Raw genomic sequence first — 5,381 nt, forward strand, 5'->3', positions numbered from 1 at the left:
AGGGAGGCACTGAAGGCTCAGAGAGGGCTGTCACTTACCTGAGGTCACACACTGGAAGGGCAGATTTTAACCCTGAGTTTTGGAGTCTGTCACTGTCTAGGGTGGCCTCTGCGCCCAGGCGGGCCCCATTCCCAGTCCCCTGTGAGCTCTTGGGCTCCCCTGGGCTCAGGAGGCAGCAGGGGCCTCACCTCACTCCTGGCCGCCTCCCCTCAGCCTGCCCTGGGCCAGTGGTGTGGTAATGCAGGTGCATTATTTGTTCCTTATTTGCAGGTACAGCCCGTGGCCTGTGGGGCTGGAGCTGAGCGGCCACATGGGCCAGTGAGCAGCATCAAGTCCTGGCCTTTGCATCTGTGCCTGTGGGAGTCCCCAGTTTGGAGACAGATCCCCAAGATGAAGCTCAGACCCCACCGGGCTGGCCTCAGCCTCCTGCCCCGAGCACTGTGTCTGGGAGGCCAGGCCCTCGACACCCTTCTATGCTCCCTCCTGGCTGCCTTCTCCACGAGGGCCCCACATAGAGTAGGAGCTGCTAGCCTTGCGCCCTCACTCCTCATGCTCAGGCCTCCCTGGCTCAGCGCCGTGCCCGCCTCGATGGCCTCCGTGGCCAGGAATAACCAACTGACTCAGGCAGTGCAGATGGCCGTGACCCTGCTCTAACGACACTTTCCCTTACAAGGCTACACCTGCCTCCTGGTAACAGGAGGTGACACTCGAGACCACTGTCCCATGTCATTCACTTGTCCCTGCGTTTGTCCACTATGCATTCATGCAGCCAGCTCCTCTGCACATGCATGTGTGCATGAGTGTGTGGGCATGCATGTGTGTGGCTGTTTAGGTGGATAGCTGGGGAGGTCACAGTGAAAAATGACCTCAGACAAGAGCCAGAAGGGGCCAGGCCGGGTACATCTGGAGGAGCAGAGCTGGAGGCCAGGGCTGCAGCCTGGAGGACAAAGTAGGCACCTGAGATGTGAGTGAGGTGCCCTGGAAGGAAGGCTGGTAGTGTTGGGGAGGAGAAAGAGCTGGGGTGGGTGGTGGAGGGCCTTATGCCTCTGGCAGGGCTCTGGCTTTCTCTCTGGGTGCACTTGGTGGTGCGGGGAGGGGCAGTGCAGGGCAGGGCAGAGGGCAGTTCGGTTTGGTTGAGAACTTGCTTGGGACCCAGATTGAAAGGCAGTCCAGGACTCATGCCAGCTCTCTGGCAGACTCTGTCCTGGGCCAGCCCCATCATGTGACCAGACCTAGAGGGTCACGAGTAACTATGCCAGGTCTGCTGCTGGGCAACACCACCAGGTTAGGCCAGGGCTCCAGAGTGACCTCCCTCCTCGGGAATGAAGGAGGGGTGCCAAGCCTGCCTAGTGGAATAATTACCCCTGGTCTCCTGCCTGCTTGCCTGGGGGAACCAGCCAGTACGGGGCTCCTGGCCAGCCTGCCCACTGCACCCACCGTGCCTGCCTGTCTGCCCACCCCGCCAGCTCTGCAGCATTCCTTCCCCAGTAAGGAGCTGACCCCAGGCTGCCAGAAGCCCCTGCCTGTGAGTCACCTGTCCGCCTGCTGCAGGGAGGGGCTGGTCCGGGGCTCGGCTGTAGGGTGGCAACCTCTCCTGGAACTTGGGAGGGATCCTGCTTGGAGAAGAAGAAAAACACTCTGGTTCCTTCACTCAAAGCCGTTGCTAGTGTGGGGTGTATTTCCTTCTCCTCCTTTTACTGCATTTACCTGTGTACATCGTTTTTATAATGATGAAGTCAGAGTGTACTCACCAATTCACAGCCTCAGTAATATTTCCCTTGGGTACATGAGATAGTTTACAGCTTCCCTGAGATACAGCTGATACAGCGCGAATTCTCCCACTGACAGCATAAAATTCAATGGTTTTTAATTTTTATTTAAAAAATTTTAAATTTTTAAATTTAAATTCTAAGTTGGAGACAGATCCCCAAGGTGAAGCTCAGACCACACCGGGCTGGCCTCAGCCTCCTGCCCCGAGCACTGTGTCTGGGAGGCCAGTCCCCTGACACCCTTCCGTGCTCCCTAAGTTGTGACACACCGTTGTCATCTAATTCCAGAGTAGTTTCAGTGTCCCTGAAAGAAATCCTGTGCCTGCCAGCATGGACACCCTTCCCTCCCTTGTCCCAGCCAAACCACCCATCTGCTTCTGGCGTCTACGGATTTGTGTGTTCTGAATACCGGTCTGCATGCCAGTAAGTCCATGCCAAGGTCTTTGGGGACCTCAACATTTTTTGGAATCTCATCTTCATTGGGTGACCATGATTGACGGATATGCCTTGCTTCCTTACTGGATATTTTGGTGGCTTTGGACAGTGAGCCCTAGTCTAAGGCCTGAAGCGGGGGTGATAAAGGCTGAGATGGGTCTGGAGGCCGCCCTCCACCTCCTCACATGGCGCATGCCCTGCAGTGACTTTTTCTCTCTTCTTTGCTAACAAGGGTTTTCCTAGTGTGATCTCTGAGACTTGGCAGGCATTGGCAGGTGGTCACAGACCCTGGGCTGTCTCCCCTCTGGCAGATGTCACTTCGGCTCATTCCTCCTCCTGATCTCTGCAGATGTGGCTGAGACACCCTTCCTGGCGGGACACTGTCCTGAGGATGAGGAGCTGCTGAGTTTGGGTCAAAACATGAGGCCTTGTGCTTAGTGGGAAAATTTATTGCCCGATCACAGGCAAAACAGGACAAACTCTGATTAAGGTCACAAAGGAACAGGAATTCCCAAAATGTTCTCAGCCATGGTCAACCACTAAAGCCACTGTGGATTGTCCCCAAATGCCAGCTCTCTGGGGATTTTGTGGTTGGAGGAAGAGGAGGAATTCTGTGCTGAGGTGGAATCCATACAAACACACCCACAGACTGACACACCCAGGCACAGCAACACCCACAGTTGGGGACCATCTCCTCCATGGAAGCAGGGATGCAATTCCCCCAGCACTCCTGGTTTATCTTGGCAATCTTGGTTTTCCTGTTTCCCACGTGGCCTCTGCATGAGGGACAGATGCAGCCTGGAGTCGGTCCTTCTGTGAAGAGCCCCCGAAGAGCCCCAGAGGGCTGCCTGGCTTGCCTGACTCACCCTGCTGGCCCTGGCCAGACCTGCCAGTGAAGAGCAGAGTTCACCTGCTGCACAGTGGGGATCTTGCCGCCTTCCCTCTATGCGGGTTAGAAGATCCTTTTCCCCAGAGGGTGTTCAGGACGCCAGCCCCTCTGCCTCCACCGCTGTTCCTTATCAGCCAGGCAGCTACCTGGCCCCAGATTCCTCCCAGGCCCCACCCTCCAGGCCATGTGCTCAAGGCTCACAGCCAGGGTATGTGGTGAGTGGACACCCCCAGGGCAAACCCTGAGACACTCAGGGATGTCCCTGTCCACAACTGTGGCGCCAGGGAGATGATAGGACATCTAGGACGCACGTTATCTGGACTGGGGGTGACTGACTTCCTGTCAAAGCCCCTTTTAAAGTCAGAGAATCGCACCCCCCAGAGACGCCACCATAGCCCTTCCTTCTGAGAGTGACAAGACTTATTCTGCATTCTACAGCACTTTCAGAGGAATTTGCATTTTGTCACAGTAAAATCATGACAACTGAGGACTGCTGAATGAGTTTCTGATATACAGACCTTCATCCAGCACCCGTGGACAGGGGTCTTCCAGAGCCTTGCAGAATACAAAGGCAGGAACTCCCACAGGCAGAGAGACCCTCCCACACCAGCCCGGCAGGCTGTGCCAGCCCCAGCTCGGGGTCTGCACCTGATTATTGTGGAGGTGCCTGTCCTCAGCTCCAGCGTGAGTACAGCTTCCCTGCCAGTGCCCACTGCTAGCCAGAAGCCCTGTGAGAAAAACCTCCGTCCCGGAGTCCAGGGACCCAGGGGCCTCGTTCCACCCTCTTCCTGCAGCTGTCCCTGCTCCAGGGGAAGTGAAACAGCCGAGGCCCAGTGGAACAGGTCCGGCTGCACCTGGCAGCCTGTCCAAAAATGCCGCAGCACAGCCCTCCCTGCTGACCTCTGCACACCCTTCCCGGCGCCCTGCCAGGCCTTACTCACCACAGGCAGTGCCAGGGCCTCTCCCGGACACTGGGCGGGGCTGTGGCTCTTGGGCCCGCACCCAGCTGAGCTGTACCCAGGGCAGGCACTGCTCCCTGCTCAGAAGCTGCCTCTTTTACAGCTGGGAGATGCAGCCCAGACACGGAACAGTCCCTGCAGGTTCTCTCGGGGTGGCACTGAAGAGCAGCAGGGATGGGTGTCGAGCAGGTAGAGCAGTTCCATTCCAGTTCTACCGCTTTCCAGCAGTAAAACTTGTGCAAGTCACTGAGCTCCTCAGTGCCTCAGCTTACTGGGGTCCCTTGGAAGGTGCCGCTTGCTATGCCAGACCTTTGCAGGACAGGAACGTGTAGACTCACCTTAGCCTTCTGCCCTGAGTGTGGGTGGCCTCATTCAGTGAAGAGGAGCAGGGTGCAGACTGTGTGTGTGTGTGCACATGCCCATGGGAATGTATCCACTGGCAACCACAGCGTCGCCCAGCAACCTGCTGCCCCAGGCCCTTTGAGCCCTGGGGAGCCCTGAGGGGGTGGGGGTGCCCTGTGGCTAAGGAAACGGGGTGAGGAAGGTGGTGGGAAACACAGGGCAGCCCCAGCACCCCCTCCCCTCCCACAGTTGTTCTGACTGAACCTGCAGGGCCTCGTGGAGTAGTGAAGAAGGCAGAAAGCTTATAGGGGTGGGGAGCAGGGTGGCAGCTGCTTGCTGGCGTCCTGGTAACTCCCTTTCTTTCTGGAGAAATAGAGGCAGTGAGGTATGCAGGGCTCCTCCCTGGGCAGGGGTTGCAGGTAGAAGTCTGGGTGGTGCCGTAACCCAAAGTCTCCTGGCTAATGCCTAAATGTGGGGTAAATAGGTGTGGATATAGGTGTTGCAAGGTGTGGGAACCAGGGACCAGTCTTTTCCTGGAGCCTGGGGATGATCATCCCTGGAGCTTGAGCTGGGACTGCTAGCTCACATGCATACCCTAACTGCTCTGCCCAGGGTGCCTGTGTTTTAGGGATACAATGGTCATTGGAGCACCACCTGGTTTAGCATACAGACATTCTAACCAAAAAGTACAGGATTCCTAGTCTTTCTCCAGGAGTAGCAAATCTAGGGGTGTGGTCTAAGAACTCAGAGAAATAGCCCAGGTGGACTCTGGAGAAGAGGGGGACCTGGGTGGCTGAGGGGAGCAGGAAGAAACACAGTTTTGCTCTCGTGGGCCCCAACGGGCTCCAGCTCAGCAGCAGCCACCCGCTGCGGGCTCGGCTTGCTCAGGCAGGCCCCTGGGAGGAAAGGGGTAAGAAGTCGGCTCTGACTTGATAGCAGGGACCTTGGCGATGGTGATGTTTCTGCTTATCTGCAAACTGAAGGACA

General features: G+C 57.0%; 1 long non-coding RNA gene across 1 annotated transcript; it reads right to left on the reverse strand.

Moving 5' to 3' along the window:
• Positions 1–1,860: 1,860 nt before the first annotated feature.
• On the reverse strand, positions 1,861–4,653 carry LOC134474344 (uncharacterized). Its single transcript, XR_010045145.1, has 2 exons — positions 4,035–4,653; positions 1,861–3,090 (listed from the first exon to the last, which is right to left on the reverse strand). It is a non-coding gene; the product is annotated as an uncharacterized LOC134474344 (long non-coding RNA).
• Positions 4,654–5,381: the final 728 nt, after the last annotated feature.

Source organism: Cavia porcellus, unplaced genomic scaffold (assembly GCF_034190915.1).
Source record: "Cavia porcellus strain 051 isolate PalLab524CR breed Dunkin Hartley unplaced genomic scaffold, mCavPor4.1 scaffold_32, whole genome shotgun sequence".
Classification (NCBI taxonomy): domain Eukaryota; kingdom Metazoa; phylum Chordata; class Mammalia; order Rodentia; family Caviidae; genus Cavia; species Cavia porcellus.